The sequence below is a fragment of the Oncorhynchus gorbuscha genome, linkage group LG01 (assembly GCF_021184085.1).
Source record: "Oncorhynchus gorbuscha isolate QuinsamMale2020 ecotype Even-year linkage group LG01, OgorEven_v1.0, whole genome shotgun sequence".
Taxonomy (NCBI): domain Eukaryota; kingdom Metazoa; phylum Chordata; class Actinopteri; order Salmoniformes; family Salmonidae; genus Oncorhynchus; species Oncorhynchus gorbuscha.
The window spans coordinates 105,750,407-105,769,052 of NC_060173.1; the positions used below are offsets into that span (position 1 = coordinate 105,750,407).

General features: G+C 49.1%; 1 long non-coding RNA gene across 1 annotated transcript; it reads left to right on the forward strand.

The window, feature by feature from the left end:
* The first annotated feature begins 16,454 nt into the window (after window positions 1-16,454).
* Window positions 16,455-18,382, forward strand: LOC124029375. Its single transcript, XR_006837763.1, has 2 exons — window positions 16,455-17,498; window positions 17,587-18,382. It is a non-coding gene; the product is annotated as an uncharacterized LOC124029375 (long non-coding RNA).
* The last annotated feature ends 264 nt before the right edge of the window (window positions 18,383-18,646 follow it).

Consider the following 18,646-nt stretch of genomic DNA (forward strand, 5'->3'; position numbering starts at 1 on the left):
ATCCTGGGTGTGTGTGTCTGTCAACGTGTGTCTGTCTCTGGGTGCGTGTGTCTGTCTCTGGGTGCCTGTGACAATTTACTGTGATATGTCATTCATGCTCATGCATGACCATGAGGGTGTTATCCCTGCAACACTCCCCTCTAACCTGTGACAATCTGTCACCATCCCCAGACCCAGCCATCACACACACACACACACACACACACACACACACACACACACACACACACACACACACACACACACACACACACACACACACACACACACACACACACACACACACACACACACACACACACACACACACACACACACACACACACACACACACACACACACACACACACACGGTTTACCTCCATCACAATATAATATAAACATGTCCGTCATATAAAGACGTTAAATATACATAAGGGTACCATGGCAACATGAATAAAAGACAGGAGGACTGGTGAGATATCCCACAGCAACAGATTGTAAACAATATCTGTGACTTGTTTCAGTATCCTCTACCTCTCTTTCAGCAGTATGTACAACTAGAACACTAAGGTCCAGGCTGGCTTGTTGAGTGTTTTAACCCTCTGAGCTGAAGTTAGCAGATGGGTGGATGAATGGATGTACAGTTGGAGGATGGATGGAAGGATGGACGGACGGTGGGGCGGGTGTGTGACAGCCAGGTAGCAAATGGACATGTGACCTATAGAAGCCCCCCCCCCCCTTCTGATGAGCAGGTTTTAATTACAAACTATCTGAGACTTTACCAATCATTTGAAATATTCAACTTCCTTCCTGCTCCGAGCCCGTAGAAAGGAATACATTAGAGTCACCAAATGAAACACAGAGCCAACCAGAAAGTGACATTGGGTGCTGAAGGGGACAGTTGGCGTTTAAAAAGGAAACAAAAAATGCTATTGTTCAATACAGCTGCTTTGTGGACCATTGGACAGTTAGACATTATTACAGATGGTGTAATAACACAGGAAGTTGTTGGACATTGCATTGTGTAGGAATTTTCATCCAAGGACACTTTATGGCCTGACAAGTATCCGTAGACAAAAAGGTACTGTAAGTACGTTTTGACCAGAGCCCTATTGAGGGAGTAGAGGGACATTTGGGATACAGCCTGGGTCTCCTCACACTTCTCCATACATCCTGGGTTTCAGTCAGACCTGCAGTAGAGCTACAGCAGCAGACCAGTCTATTACAGACAGGAGGAACTGGAGGAGATAAATGAGAGGAAGTCTCTAATGTGTTTCCACTGGGTGAAACTGGACATGTAGACACAGCCCAATGCTGAGATACTGTCCTCTATCACACATACACACGCACGCACGCGCGCACACACACACATACACGCACACACGCACACACACACACGCACGCACGCACATACACACACACACACACATACACACACACACACACACACACACTGTTTGTAATCTGGCCAAGACAGCCTGCCACAGATCTGACGGCACATACAGATTTCTCTGTTCCCTAAAATATGAAAGATAGGGGCTGTCCAGGCCAGCTAGCTACTTGGAGTTACGATGCCATTGTCTAACTCTTCTCCTCTCTTTCTTTCTCGCTCTTTCTCTCTCTCTTTTGCTCGCTCTCTCTCTCTCTTTTGCTCTCTCTCTTTTGCTCTCTCTCTTTTGCTCTCTCTCTTTTGCTCTCTCTCTCTCTCTCTCTCTCTCTCTCTCTCTCTCTCTCTCTCTCTCTCTCTCTCTCTCTCTCTTTTGCTCTCTCTCTCTCTCTCTCTTTTTGCTCTCTCTCTCTCTCTTTTGCTCTCTCTCTCTCTCTTTTGCTCTCTCTCTCTCTCTTTTGCTCTCTCTTTTGCTCTTTCGCTCTCTCTCTCTCTCCCGTGCTCTCTTTCGCTCTCTCTCCCTCTTTCTCGTCGCCTTGGCGATAAATCACTGCCTCTGTATCCCCTCATGGTGTATTGAGCTGCACCACGAAAGCCACAGGCAAGGGAGATGCTTTGTGTTGTGTATGCTACTCTAGGTAGGTGCACCACTAGTGGCATGGTGATATTCACGAGGCGTCACGTGACAGGCTGTGCATGGTTATAAACAGGGCTGATAAATGCTGTGTTAAGGTGTCACCGTTGGGATCTAACACTGCAAAGGATAGAGAGGTGGGGGACATGCCAGGTGATGCACTACAACACACTGCAGTGCTGGGAACTGAGGGAGATTTGGTGCCGACAGAGATGCTTTGCGTTCTTAGGAAACTATATGCAGTATTTTTTTTTATTTTTACGTATTATTTCTCTCACCGTAAACCCAGGAAATCATAAATCTTATTACAGCCGGGAGGAACTATTGGATATAAGAGCAATGTCAACTTACCAACATTACAACCAGGAATACGACTTTCCCGAAGCGGATCCTCTGTTTGGTCCACCACCCAGGACAATGGATCGGATCCCAGTAGGCGACCCAAAACAACGGCGCCGCAGAAGGGGCAGACGGAGCGGCCTTCTGGTCAGGCTCCGTAGACAGGCACATCGCTCACCGCTCCCGAGTATACTACTAGCCAATGTCCAGTCTCTTGACAACAAGGTAGATGAAATTTGAGCAAGGGTTGCCTTCCAGAGAGATATCAGAGATTGTAACATTCTCTGTTTCACGGAAACATGGCTCATGTTATCAGAGTCGGTACAGCCACCCGGTTTCTTCACGCATCACGCCGACAGAAACACATCTCTCTGATAAGAAGAAGGGCGGGGGTGTATGCCTTATGATTAAGTCATGGTGTGATCATAACAACATACAGAAGCTCAAGTCCTTTTGTTTCACCTTCAGATAATAAAGAGCACAATCAGTTGGAGACATTGTATAATTATGTGCAGAATTCCTTACAATCAAATGCCCACCGCGTTATCTACCAAGAGAATTCTCTTCGATTACAATCACAGCCGTGTATATCCCCCCCAAGCAGACACCCCCCCCCCCCCAAGCAGACACCTCGCAGACACCTCAACGGCCCTGAAAGAACTTCACTGGAAACCCTACATCCCGAGGCTGCATTCATTGTATCTGGGGATTTTAACAAGGTTAACCTGAAAACAAGGCTCCATAAATTTTATCAGCATATCGAATGAGCGACCCTGACTGGCAAAATTCTGGATCATTGATGCTCTAATTGCCGTGACGCATACAAATCCCTCCCTCGCCCTCCTTTTGGAAAATCTGACCACGACTCCATTTTGTTGCTCCCAGCCTATAGATAGAAACTAAAACAGGAAACTCCCGTGCTCAGGTCTGTTCAATGCTGCTCCGACCAATCTGATTCCACGCTTCAAGATTGCTTCGATCACTTGCACTGGGATATGTTCCGGATAGCATCGGACAATAGCATTGATGTATACGCTGATTCGGTGAGCAAGTGTATTAGCAAGTGCGGTTGAGGTTGTACCCACGGTGACTATTTAAACCTTCCGCAACCAGAAACCGTGGATTGAAACCGTGGATTGATGGCAGCATTCGCGCAAAACTGAAAGTGCGAACCACTGCTTTTAATCAAGGCAAGGCAACCGGAAACATGACCGAATACAAACAGTGTAGCTATTCCCTCTGCAAGGCAATCAAACAAGCTAAGCACCAAAACCTGCGGGCTCTCCTTCACCGCGGCCAACGTGAATAAAACATTTAAACATGTTAACCCTCGCAAGGCTGCCGGCCCAGACAGCATCCCTCAGAGCATGAACAGACCAGCTGGCTGGTGTGTTTATGGACATATTCAATCAATTCATATCCCAGTCTGCTGTTCCCACATGCTTCAAGAGGGCCACCATTGTTCCTGTTCCCAAGAAAGCTAAGGTAACTGGGCTAAACGACTATCGCCCCGTAGCACTCACTTCCGTCATCATGAAGTGCTTTGAGAGACTAGTCAAGGATCATATCACCTCCACCCTACCTGACACCATAGACCCACTCCAATTTGCTTATTGCCCCAATAGGTCCACAGACGACACAATCACAATCACACTGCACACTGCCCTAACCCATCTGGACAAGAGGAATACCTACGTGAGAATGCTGTTCATCGACTACAGCTCGGCATTTAACACCATAGTACCCTCCAAACTCGTCATTAAGCTCGAGACCCTGGGTCTCGACCCTGCCCTGTGCAACTGGTTCCTGGACTTTCGGACGGGCCGCCCCCCCCCAGGTGGTGAGGGTAGGAAACAACATCTCCACCCCACGGATCCTCAACACTGGGGCCCCAGAAGGGTGCATTCTCAGCCCTCTCCTGTACTCCCTGTTCACCCATCACTGCATGGCCACACACGCCTCCAATTCAATCATCAAGTTTGCAGACAACACTACAGTGGTAGGCTTGATTACCAACAATGACGAGATAGCCTACAGGGAGAAGATGAGGGCCCTTGGAAAATAACCTCTCACTCAACGTCAACAAAACAAAGGAGATGATCGTGAACTTCAGGAAACAGCAGAGGGAGCACCCCCTTAACCACATCGACGGGACAGTAGTCGAGAAGGTGGAAAGTTTTAAGTTCCTCGGCGTACACATTACACATCGCAACCTCAGGAGGCTGAAGAAATTTGGCTTTTCACCAAAAACACTCACAAACTTTTACAGATGCACAATCGAGAGCATCCTGTCGGGCTGTATCACCGCCTGGTATGGCAACTGCTCCGCCCACAACCGTAAGTCTCCCCAGAGGGTAGTGAGGTCTGCACAATGCATCACCGGGGGCAAACTACCTGCCCTCCAGAACACCTACACCACCCGATGTCACAGGAAGACCAAAAAGATAATCAAGGACATCAACCACCCGAACCACTGCCTGTTCACCCCGCTATCATCCAGAAGGCGAGGTCAGTACAGGTGCATCAAAGCTGAAAAACAGCTTCTATCTCAAGGCCATAAGAATGTTAAACAGCCACCACTAACATTGAGTGGTTGCTGCCAACATACAGACTCAATCTCTTGCCACTTAATTAGTAATAATAATTAGTAATTGGATCTTATAAATGTATCACTAGTCACTTTAAACAATGACACTTTATATAATGTTTACATACCCTACATTACTCATCTCATATGTATATACTGTACTCTATACCATCTACTGCATCTTGCCTATGCTGTTCGGCCATCGCTCATCCATATATTTACACGTACATATTCCTATTCATTCCTTTACACTTGTGTGTATAAGGTAGTTGTTGTGAAATTGTTACTTGTTAGATATTACTGCATGGTCGGATCTAGAAGCACAAGCATTTCGCTACACTCACATTAACATCTGCTAACCATGTGTATGTGGCCAATAACATTTGATTTGATTTGATCTTCCTGTCACACAATGCACTGGATGAGGAGGACACAGGGAGGGGGATAAATCCCGAGCTGAACTCTGAAGGATTTTACACACACACGCATGTGTGCACGCACGCACACACACATACACACACACACACACAAAATGAAGAATAATCACAACTGACAATCCGGCCCCCCTCCACTGTCCTTTGCCATCCAATCTGTCCTGAGTGTCTGACTTGAAAGAAAAGCAGGTGGGTTGTTTTGGTTGAGCCCCGTATGTGAGGAAGAGATGTGTCCTCTTCCTCTAATCAAGTGTGCCTGAGTGCACACGACAACAACATCCACTCTGCAGGCAGTGGCCCGTGTGGGCCATCTGTGGGACTGGGAGGCGAGCGGGAGGGGGACGGGAGGGGAAGGGGGGACGGAGTGGCCCATCCAAGGCCTGACGGGCCTGGTCCCCACCTGTCCCCCTATCGTGGCCCTAGGAGAGAGAGAGAGAGAGAGAGAGAGAGAGAGAGAGAGAGAGAGAGAGAGAGAGAGAGAGAGAGAGAGAGAGAGAGAGAGAGAGAGAGAGAGAGAGGGAGAGAGAGAGGGGTAAGGCTAGGAGGGATGAAGAGAGGCTTGGCGGAAGATGGCTTGGCGGAAGATAATAAAGAGCACAATCATTTGGAGACATTGAATAATTATTTTGGGTCAAAATGGAAATTGCAGGGTTGTAACGTACACGGACAAGAGGAAATGGTGTTTGTTATCAGACACAGAGACACACAGAGAGGTTACCACACCACATGGCACAGCATGGCACAGCATGGCACAGCATGACACAGCATGACACCGCATGACACAGCATGGCACAGCATGGCACAGCATGGCACAGCATGACACAGCATGACACCGCATGACACAGCATGGCACAGCATGGCACAGCATGACACAGCATGACACAGCATGACACAGCATGACACAGCATGGCACAGCATGACACCGCATGGCACAGCATGACACCGCATGGCACCGCATGACACCGCATGACACCGCATGGCACCGCATGACACAGCATGACACAGCATGACACCACATGGCACTGCATGACAGACCTACGTTATACTACATGGGGCAGGCTCGACAACAGAGTAGGGAAGGGAAAGGGGGAGCAATCCGTAGGGGAGGGAGAGGATGGTGTTTTTTTTATTTAGCCTAGTGGAGCCGTGGCGCAAGCCCCTCTCTGTCTTGGCAGTCAGGGGTTAACCCAATGCAGGGTCCCCCTGCACCTCCTCCTCCCTCCTCTGTGTCTCCCCCTTCGCCTCCTCCTCCCTCCTCTGTGTCTCCCCACCTTCCTCCTCCTCCCCCCCCTCCTCTGTGTCTCCCCACCTTCACCTCTGTGTCTCCTCCCTCCTCCCTCCTCCTGTGTCTCCCCCTTCACCTCCTCCTCCCCCCTCCTCTGTGTCTCCCCCTTCACCCTCCTCCTCCTCCCCCTCCTCTGTGTCTCCCCCTTCACCCCTCCTCCTCCCTCCTCTGTGTCTCCCCCTTCACCTCCTCCTCCCTCCTCTGTGTCTCCCCCTTCACCTCCTCCTCCCTCCTCTGTGTCTCCCCCTTCACCTCCTCCTCCCTCCTCTGTGTCTCCCCCTCCTCTTCACCTCCTCCTCCCTCCTCTGTGTCTCCCCCTTCACCTCCTCCTCCCTCCTCGGTGTCTCCCCCTTCACCTCCTCCTCCCTCCTCGGTGTCTCCCCCTTCACCTCCTCCTCCCTCCTCTGTGTCTCCCCCTTCACCTCCTCCTCCCTCCTCTGTGTCTCCCCCTGCACCTCCTCCTCTGCTCCTCCCTTTGCTCAGTCCAATTCAGATGTCATGTGTGTATTCTCCCCGGATCAAAAGGAAGTCACGTTAATTAGCAGATTTCACACTTCTTCCAGCAATCACCCCAGTCTCTCCTCTCCTTATCTCCTCCTCCTCTCCCTTCTCTCCTCTCCTCTCCTTCTCTCTATCTGCCTCAGACTCGATGAAGTGTCCGAGAGGCATTAGACATGTTAATCACTGGATCTGAATATGCAAAAGAAGAGCCAATCAGAGGGCTCAGCTAGGGGTTGAAGATGAAGGGCATGACGGGGCCGTCCCAATAGCGGTGATCTAGTAGTGACAGAGGTGATCCCCTGGTTTCATCCAGGCCCTTCAGTGAGGGTGTGGGGTCAGAGACATGATGTTGATTAAGACAAATCCAGGTTTTGATAAAAGGGGAATATTGCCTCTTGCCTATTGGGGGTATGTGTGGGGGGTGTGCGTGTGCATGTGCGTGCGAGGTGTGTGTGTGTGTGTGTCTGTGATCCACACCTGGGCTGCTCTCCTGCAGATGCTGGCTGGGCTAGGACCTTTGAAGTCACACCAATGCTGGACCCCAGCCCAAAACACTGAACTGCTTGGATGTCATTTGAAGAGTTCTCACTCAGTCCGTCACTCTGGCTGAGAACACACAGAAGAGTCTTCAGTATCTCATTGCTTGTAGACGTCCCAGGGTCCCAGCATTTGGCATTGGCCATAATCGCTTGGTATTAGTGACAAGGGTTGTCCGACGCTTATAGAATCAGCATAAGGCAAGGGCAGAGGACACAGAGGACGGGAGTGAAGAGTGAGGTTTTGCATATTACTTACTGTCTGTCTGGCTGGCTGGGCGACAGGCACGGAACCAGACATTGTGGGGCGTGTTGTACACAGGGGAGGGACAGACTAGTACACAGTCTGCATGATAATGGAGAAACGTGTGGACTAGAGATGCAAGGAGAGGAGAGAAGGGTGGGGGAGGGTAGAGGAGGGTGGGGGAGAAACCACAGCCAGTCTACTGCATGAGTATGAGGCCTCCACCTCCACCCTCTGGATGCACAGGCCTCTACACTCCTCATAGTATTCCACCTCCACAGTCTGGATGCACAGGCCTCTACACTCCTCATAGTATTCCACCTCCACAGTCTGGATGCACAGGCCTCTACACTCCTCATAGTATTCCACCTCCACAGTCTGGATGCACAGGCCTCTGGACACTCCCATCATGTCAGTATTCCACCTCCACAGTCTGGATGCACAGGCCTCTACACTCCTCATAGTATTCCACCTCCACCCTCTGGATGCACAGGCCTCTACACTCCTCATAGTATTCTACCTCCACAATCTGGATGCACAGGCCTCTACACTCCTCATAGTATTCCACCTCCACAGTCTGGATGCACAGGCCTCTACACTCCTCATAGTATTCCACCTCCACAGTCTGGATGCACAGGCCTCTACACTCCTCATAGTATTCCACCTCCACAGTCTGGATGCACAGGCCTCTACACTCCTCATAGTATTCCACCTCCACCCTCTGGATGCACAGGCCTCTACACTCCTCATAGTATTCTACCTCCACAATCTGGATGCACAGGCCTCTACACTCCTCATAGTATTCCACCTCCACAGTCTGGATGCACAGGCCTCTACACTCCTCATAGTATTCCACCTCCACAGTCTGGATGCACAGGCCTCTACACTCCTCATAGTATTCCAACTCTGTCAGATTGAGAAACAGAAAAATATAATCTGTGAATTTGGCTCCTGCTTGGATTTGTTGATATGTTATCATCAGATGTGACGTAATCCAGGACCACTATACCAGGCGATGTCAGAGGAAGGCCCTAGTCATAGACTGTTCTCTCTTCTGTCCTCAAGCATAGGACTCTATTCACCCTAGTCATAGACTGTTCTCTCTTCTGTCCCCAAGCATAGGACTCTATCCACCCTAGTCATAGACTGTTCTCTCTTCTGTCCTCAAGCATAGGACTCTATTCACCCTAGTCATAGACTGTTCTCTCTTCTGTCCTCAAGCATAGGACTCTATTCACCCTAGTCATAGACTGTTCTCTCTTCTGTCCTCAAGCATAGGACTCTATTCACCCTAGTCATAGACTGTTCTCTCTTCTGTCCTCAAGCATAGGACTCTATTCACCCTAGTCATAGACTGTTCTCTCTTCTGTCCTCAAGCATAGGACTCTATTCACCCTAGTCATAGACTGTTCTCTCTTCTGCCCCCAAGCATAGGACTCTATTCACCCTAGTCATAGACTGTTCTCTCTTCTGCCCCCAAGCATAGGACTCTATCCACCCTAGTCATAGACTGTTCTCTCTTCTGTCCCCAAGCATAGGACTCTATCCACCCTAGTCATAGACTGTTCTCTCTTCTGCCCCCAAGCATAGGACTCTATCCACCCTAGTCATAGACTGTTCTCTCTTCTGCCCCCAAGCATAGGACACTATCCACCCTAGTCATAGACTGTTCTCTCTTCTGCCCCCAAGCATAGGACTCTATCCACCCTAGTCATAGACTGTTCTCTCTTCTGCCCCCAAGCATAGGACTCTATTCACCCTAGTCATAGACTGTTCTCTCTTCTGCCCCCAAGCATAGGACTCTATTCACCCTAGTCATAGACTGTTCTCTCTTCTGCCCCCAAGCATAGGACTCTATTCACCCTAGTCATAGACTGTTCTCTCTTCTGCCCCCAAGCATAGGACTCTATCCACCCTAGTCATAGACTGTTCTCTCTTCTGCCCCCAAGCATAGGACTCTATTCACCCTAGTTATAGACTGTTCTCTCTTCTGCCCCCAAGCATAGGACTCTATCCACCCTAGTCATAGACTGTTCTCTCTTCTGTCCTCAAGCATAGGACTCTATCCACCCTAGTCATAGACTGTTCTCTCTTCTGTCCTCAAGCATAGGACTCTATCCACCCTAGTCATAGACTGTTCTCTCTTCTGCCCCCAAGCATAGGACTCTATCCACCCTAGTCATAGACTGTTCTCTCTTCTGCCCCCAAGCATAGGACTCTATCCACCCTAGTCATAGACTGTTCTCTCTTCTGCCCCCAAGCATAGGACTCTATTCACCCTAGTCATAGACTGTTCTCTCTTCTGTCCTCAAGCATAGGACTCTATTCACCCTAGTCATAGACTGTTCTCTCTTCTGCCCCCAAGCATAGGACTCTATCCACCCTAGTCATAGACTGTTCTCTCTTCTGCCCCAAGCATAGGACTCTATCCACCCTAGTCATAGACTGTTCTCTCTTCTGCCCCCAAGCATAGGACTCTATCCACCCTAGTCATAGACTGTTCTCTCTTCTGCCCCCAAGCATAGGACTCTATCCACCCTAGTCATAGACTGTTCTCTCTTCTGTCCCCAAGCATAGGACTCTATCCACCCTAGTCATAGACTGTTCTCTCTTCCCCAAGCATAGGACTCCACCCTAGTCATAGACTGTTCTCTCTTCTGTCCCCAAGCATAGGACTCTATCCACCCTAGTCATAGACTGTTCTCTCTTCTGTCCCCAAGCATAGGACTCTATCCACCCTAGTCATAGACTGTTCTCTCTTCATGACTGTTCCCTTCTGCCCCCAAGCATAGGACTCTATTCACCCTAGTCATAGACTGTTCTCTCTTCTGCCCCCAAGCATAGGACTCTATTCACCCTAGTCATAGACTGTTCTCTCTTCTGCCCCAAGCATAGGACTCTATCCACCCTAGTCATAGACTGTTCTCTCTTCTGCCCCCAAGCATAGGACTCTATTCACCCTAGTCATAGACTGTTCTCTCTTCTGCCCCCAAGCATCTATTCACCCTAGTCATAGACTGTTCTCTCTTCTGTCCTCAAGCATAGGACTCTATCCACCCTAGTCATAGACTGTTCTCTCTTCTGCCCCAAGCATAGGACTCTATCCACCCTAGTCATAGACTGTTCTCTCTTCTGCCCCCAAGCATAGGACTCTATCCACCCTAGTCATAGACTGTTCTCTCTTCTGTCCCCAAGCATAGGACTCTATCCACCCTAGTCATAGACTGTTCTCTCTTCTGCCCCCAAGCATAGGACTCTATCCACCCTAGTCATAGACTGTTCTCTCTTCTGCCCCCAAGCATAGGACTCTATCCACCCTAGTCATAGACTGTTCTCTCTTCTGCCCCCAAGCATAGGACTCTATCCACCCTAGTCATAGACTGTTCTCTCTTCTGTCCTCCAAGCATAGGACTCTATCCACCCTAGTCATAGACTGTTCTCTCTTCTGTCCTCAAGCATAGGACTCTATCCACCCTAGTCATAGACTGTTCTCTCTTCTGCTCCCAAGCATAGGACTCTATCCACCCTAGTCATAGACTGTTCTCTCTTCTGCCCCCAAGCATAGGACTCTATCCACCCTAGTCATAGACTGTTCTCTCTTCTGCCCCCAAGCATAGGACTCTATTCACCCTAGTCATAGACTGTTCTCTCTTCTGTCCTCAAGCATAGGACTCTATTCACCCTAGTCATAGACTGTTCTCTCTTCTGCCCCCAAGCATAGGACTCTATCCACCCTAGTCATAGACTGTTCTCTCTTCTGCCCCAAGCATAGGACTCTATCCACCCTAGTCATAGACTGTTCTCTCTTCTGCCCACAAGCATAGGACTCTATCCACCCTAGTCATAGACTGTTCTCTCTTCTGCCCCCAAGCATAGGACTCTATCCACCCTAGTCATAGACTGTTCTCTCTTCTGTCCCCAAGCATAGGACTCTATCCACCCTAGTCATAGACTGTTCTCTCTTCTGTCCCCAAGCATAGGACTCTATCCACCCTAGTCATAGACTGTTCTCTCTTCTGTCCCCAAGCATAGGACTCTATCCACCCTAGTCATAGACTGTTCTCTCTTCTGTCCCCAAGCATAGGACTCTATCCACCCTAGTCATAGACTGTTCTCTCTTCTGCCCCCAAGCATAGGACTCTATTCACCCTAGTCATAGACTGTTCTCTCTTCTGCCCCCAAGCATAGGACTCTATTCACCCTAGTCATAGACTGTTCTCTCTTCTGCCCCCAAGCATAGGACTCTATCCACCCTAGTCATAGACTGTTCTCTCTTCTGCCCCCAAGCATAGGACTCCACCCTAGTCATAGACTGTTCTCTCTTCTGCCCCCAAGCATAGGACTCTATTCACCCTAGTCATAGACTGTTCTCTCTTCTGTCCTCAAGCATAGGACTCTATCCACCCTAGTCATAGACTGTTCTCTCTTCTGCCCCAAGCATAGGACTCTATCCACCCTAGTCATAGACTGTTCTCTCTTCTGCCCCCAAGCATAGGACTCTATCCACCCTAGTCATAGACTGTTCTCTCTTCTGTCCCCAAGCATAGGACTCTATCCACCCTAGTCATAGACTGTTCTCTCTTCTGCCCCCAAGCATAGGACTCTATCCACCCTAGTCATAGACTGTTCTCTCTTCTGCCCCCAAGCATAGGACTCTATCCACCCTAGTCATAGACTGTTCTCTCTTCTGCCCCCAAGCATAGGACTCTATCCACCCTAGTCATAGACTGTTCTCTCTTCTGCCCCCAAGCATAGGACTCTATCCACCCTAGTCATAGACTGTTCTCTCTTCTGCCCCCAAGCATAGGACTCTATCCACCCTAGTCATAGACTGTTCTCTCTTCTGTCCTCAAGCATAGGACTCTATCCACCCTAGTCATAGACTGTTCTCTCTTCTGTCCCCAAGCATAGGACTCTATCCACCCTAGTCATAGACTGTTCTCTCTTCTGCCCCCAAGCATAGGACTCTATCCACCCTAGTCATAGACTGTTCTCTCTTCTGTCCTCAAGCATAGGACTCTATCCACCCTAGTCATAGACTGTTCTCTCTTCTGCCCCCAAGCATAGGACTCTATCCACCCTAGTCATAGACTGTTCTCTCTTCTGCCCCCAAGCATAGGACTCTATCCACCCTAGTCATAGACTGTTCTCTCTTCTGTCCTCAAGCATAGGACTCTATCCACCCTAGTCATAGACTGTTCTCTCTTCTGCCCCCAAGCATAGGACTCTATTCACCCTAGTCATAGACTGTTCTCTCTTCTGTCCTCAAGCATAGGACTCTATCCACCCTAGTCATAGACTGTTCTCTCTTCTGCCCCCAAGCATAGGACTCTATCCACCCTAGTCATAGACTGTTCTCTCTTCTGTCCTCAAGCATAGGACTCTATCCACCCTAGTCATAGACTGTTCTCTCTTCTGTCCTCAAGCATAGGACTCTATCCACCCTAGTCATAGACTGTTCTCTCTTCTGCCCCCAAGCATAGGACTCTATCCACCCTAGTCATAGACTGTTCTCTCTTCTGCCCCCAAGCATAGGACTCTATCCACCCTAGTCATAGACTGTTCTCTCTTCTGCCCCCAAGCATAGGACTCTATTCACCCTAGTCATAGACTGTTCTCTCTTCTGTCCTCAAGCATAGGACTCTATTCACCCTAGTCATAGACTGTTCTCTCTTCTGCCCCCAAGCATAGGACTCTATCCACCCTAGTCATAGACTGTTCTCTCTTCTGCCCCAAGCATAGGACTCTATCCACCCTAGTCATAGACTGTTCTCTCTTCTGCCCCCAAGCATAGGACTCTATCCACCTAGTCATAGACTGTTCTCTCTTCTGCCCCCAAGCATAGGACTCTATCCACCCTAGTCATAGACTGTTCTCTCTTCTGTCCCCAAGCATAGGACTCTATCCACCCTAGTCATAGACTGTTCTCTCTTCTGTCCCCAAGCATAGGACTCTATCCACCCTAGTCATAGACTGTTCTCTCTTCTGTCCCCAAGCATAGGACTCTATCCACCCTAGTCATAGACTGTTCTCTCTTCTGTCCCCAAGCATAGGACTCTATCCACCCTAGTCATAGACTGTTCTCTCTTCTGCCCCCAAGCATAGGACTCTATTCACCCTAGTCATAGACTGTTCTCTCTTCTGCCCCCAAGCATAGGACTCTATTCACCCTAGTCATAGACTGTTCTCTCTTCTGCCCCCAAGCATAGGACTCTATCCACCCTAGTCATAGACTGTTCTCTCTTCTGCCCCCAAGCATAGGACTCTATTCACCCTAGTCATAGACTGTTCTCTCTTCTGCCCCCAAGCATAGGACTCTATTCACCCTAGTCATAGACTGTTCTCTCTTCTGTCCTCAAGCATAGGACTCTATCCACCCTAGTCATAGACTGTTCTCTCTTCTGCCCCAAGCATAGGACTCTATCCACCCTAGTCATAGACTGTTCTCTCTTCTGCCCCCAAGCATAGGACTCTATCCACCCTAGTCATAGACTGTTCTCTCTTCTGTCCCCAAGCATAGGACTCTATCCACCCTAGTCATAGACTGTTCTCTCTTCTGCCCCCAAGCATAGGACTCTATCCACCCTAGTCATAGACTGTTCTCTCTTCTGCCCCCAAGCATAGGACTCTATCCACCCTAGTCATAGACTGTTCTCTCTTCTGCCCCCAAGCATAGGACTCTATCCACCCTAGTCATAGACTGTTCTCTCTTCTGCCCCCAAGCATAGGACTCTATCCACCCTAGTCATAGACTGTTCTCTCTTCTGCCCCCAAGCATAGGACTCTATCCACCCTAGTCATAGACTGTTCTCTCTTCTGTCCTCAAGCATAGGACTCTATCCACCCTAGTCATAGACTGTTCTCTCTTCTGTCCCCAAGCATAGGACTCTATCCACCCTAGTCATAGACTGTTCTCTCTTCTGCCCCCAAGCCATAATCTAATCAAATGGCTACCCAGACTATTTGCATTGTCCCTCCCACCCCCATTTTTACACTGCTGCTACTCTCTATTTATTATCCATGCAAGTCACTTTAACTCTACCTACATGTACACATTACCTCAATTACCTCGAGTAACCGGTGCCCCCACACATTGACTCTGTACCAAGAACCCAGTGTCTCGCTACTGTTATTTCATTGTAGCTCCTTAGTTATTTCTTCTTTTTTAAAATTTTTTAAAAATGTATTTCAGATTACTAAAATAAATACTTTCTTAACACTTCTTTTTCTTATAACTGCATTGTTGGTTAAGGGCTTGTAGATAAGCATTTCACTGTAAGGTCTACACCTGCTGTATTCGGCACATGTGAGAAATACAATTTGATTTGATTATATGATGTGTTTTACCAATTCATGTAGGATAGGCTGCATACTGGAGAGGAACATATCTAAATACACTATATATACAAAAGTGTGTGGACACCCCTTCAAATGAGTGGATTCGGCTATTTCAGCCACACCCGTTGCTGACAGGTTTATAAAATCTAGCACACAGCCATGCAATCTCCATAGACACACATTGTCTTGGATGGCCTTACCAAAGCGCTTAGTGACTTTCAATGTGGTACCATCATGCCACCTTTCCAACAAGTCAGTTCGTCAAATTTCTGCACTGGTAGAGCTGCCCCGGTCAACTGGAAGTGCGGTCATTGTGAAACATCTTGGAGCAACAACGGCTCAGCCATAAAGTGGTAGGCCACACAAGCTCATAGCACAGGACCGCCGAGTGCTGAAGCACTAAGTGAATAAAAATCGCCTGTCCTTGGTTGCAACACACTAACAAGTTCTAAACTGCCTCTGGAAGCAACGTCAGCACAATAACTGTTTGTCGGGAGCTTCATGAAATGGGTTTCTATGGCCGAGCAGCCACACACAAGCCTAAGATCACCATGCACAATTCCAAGCATCGGCTGGAGTGGAGTAAATCTCACCACCATTGGACTCTGGAGCAGTGGAAACGCATTCTCTGGACTGATGAATCATGCTTCTCCATTTGTCCCTCCCTCCCTCCTTCCCTCCCTCCAACCCTCGCTCCAACCCTCCCTCCCTCCCTCCAACCCTAAAAACCTCCCTCCCTCCCTCCCTCCCTCCCTCCCTCCCTCCCTCCCTCCCTCCCTCCCTCCCTCCCTCCCTCCCTCCCTCCCTCCCTCCCTCCCTCCCTCCAACCCTCCCTCCAACCCTCGCTCCCTCCCTTCAACCCTCGCTCCAACCCTCCCTCCCTCCCTCCAACCCTAAAAACCTCCAACCCTCCCTCCCTCCCTCCCTCCCTCCAAAGCTTCCGCCCTCCCTCCCTCCAACCCTCCCCCTCTCTCCAACCCTCCAACACTCCCTCCCTCCCTCCCTCCAACTGTCCTGCCCTCCCTCTCTCCCTCAACCCTCCCTCCCTCCAACCCGCCCTCCCTCCCTCCAACTGTCCCGCCCTCCCTCTCTCCCTCCAACCCTCCCTCCCTCCCTCCAACCCGCCATCCCTCCAACTGTCCCTCCTGCCCTCCCTCCAACTGTCCTGCCCTCCCTCTCTCCCTCCAACCCTCCCTCCCTCTCTCCAACCCTCCCCCCTCTCTCCCTCCAACTGTCCCTCCCTTTTAACTCCCTTCCCTCAATCCAGTGTGGAATCTGAGGTCAGGGGTCATATGCTTGTCACCAGGGTTCAGCCTAGAGGACTATGGAAAGGGAAAGATGATGTCCCCTCAGAAACACATTCCATTCCATTGATTCCATAGCTGGCCATGCTGTCATTGTGGTCTCAAACATGAATAGTATATTTCTATGATTTGGACCTCCTTGGGGTTAAATCTGAACCAACATTCATGTACTGTAGTTTGGTGATGGATGCAGTAAAGTCTGTCAAAAGCGTAAATGACAAAGAAAATGTAATGAATGACTTCTACAGTATGTTTGTAGAAATATTTCAGCCAATGAAGTCAAATACATGCTTCTTTCTCATTGATCTTGACATATCCTGCCTGTAATTAACTCACGTTGTATCTGAAATGACAATAAATCAATGGTAACATTGGTCAGCAGCAGGCTAGCAGCACAGAGGGCAGTGTATTCAAACAAGTTCATACCGGCTCTCCAGCAACCAATCCTGGGGGATGGTGGATTACCCACCATCCCCCAGGATGGAAGGTTGGCGGTGGGCATGGATTACCCACCATCCCCCAGGATGGAAGGTTGGCGGTGGGCGTGGATTACCCACCATCCCCCAGGATGGAAGGTTGGCGGTGGGCGTGGATTACCCACCATCCCCCAGGATGGAAGGTTGGCGGTGGGCATGGATTACCCACCATCCCCCAGGATGGAAGGTTGGCGGTGGGCGTGGATTACCCACCATCCCCCAGGATGGAAGGTTGGCGGTGGGCATGGATTACCCACCATCCCCCAGGATGGAAGGTTGGCGGTGGGCATGGATTACCCACCATCCCCCAGGATGGAAGGTTGGCGGTGGGCATGGATTACCCACCATCCCCCAGGATGGAAGGTTGGCGGTGGGCATGGATTACCCACCATCCCCCAGGATGGAAGGTTGGCGGTGGACATGGATTACCCACCATCCCCCAGGATGGAAGGTTGGCGGTGGGCATGGATTACCCACCATCCCCCAGGATGGAAGGTTGGCGGTGGACATGGATTACCCACCATCCCCCAGGATGGAAGGTTGGCGGTGGGCATGGATCATGACTGCAGCTTCATTAGGTCTCCAGCTCCATACTGCTGTGTGGAGCCAGAGAGATGAGAGTCAGGCAGGGGAGAGTCACGGAGGGGAGGAGAGAGTGTTGTCTGCCTAGCTGCCATGGATGGAGCCCCAGGTGTATCAGCCTGCCTGACAATTATGGAGGCAATTAGGCCAGGTCACATCTCCAGGCAACTGAAAAATGATCATCAGTCAGCCAACCACTAATTGGATCATTGTCTCTAAAGAAAAGAGAAAAAGAGGAGAGTCAGGGAAGTAGCGAAGCGCATGCCCCGCCCACCTGAGGATCTGTCTTTTTCAGCCATCTACTGCCTGTGTTTGAGGGGTGTGAAATCCACTTGTCACTTAAATCTCGCTCGCTCGATTGGTTTCATTTTACTGCTGCGACTCTTTCATACACTTGCTTGTGCCTTTTTCCCCCGATAAATTTATGACCACGGAAATGTTTGTAATGACCCGGGTAACGGCTGTAATGGGCTGAATGGAATACATTGTCTTTCCGTTGCATCTATAAGAACACTAAAGCTGAGTGCAGGTGGGGTAGAGCAAGTGTTTGGTAGTTGCAGCCCTCTTCCACCCCTTTATGTTAATATATGCAAATTCACCCAGTATATTTATGCAAATGGGGCACATATATCATTTTCTTTATTTTAACACAAAATGTTTAAAAATAACTGAAACAATAATAAAATGTATGAGTGCATTCTAAGAAAAAAAGAGAAATTTGACAATAAAGGGAATACCTGAATTCACACCATTCATTATTTGTTTGTTTTATGTGCTGTAATTCAGTCAATATTTTATGAATCAAAAAGTTTCCAGTATCTTCAAATATTGTCCAATTGTTACATTCATCAGAATTGGTTTTACAACCTTTTTAACAATTTTTAAGTTGCTAAAGGAAGATCAATCAATCAATCAAATGCATTAGTTAAGCCCTTTTTACATCAGCTGATGTCACAAAGTGCTATACAGAAACCCAGCCTAAAACCTCAAAGAGGAAGGAATGCAGATGTAGAAGCA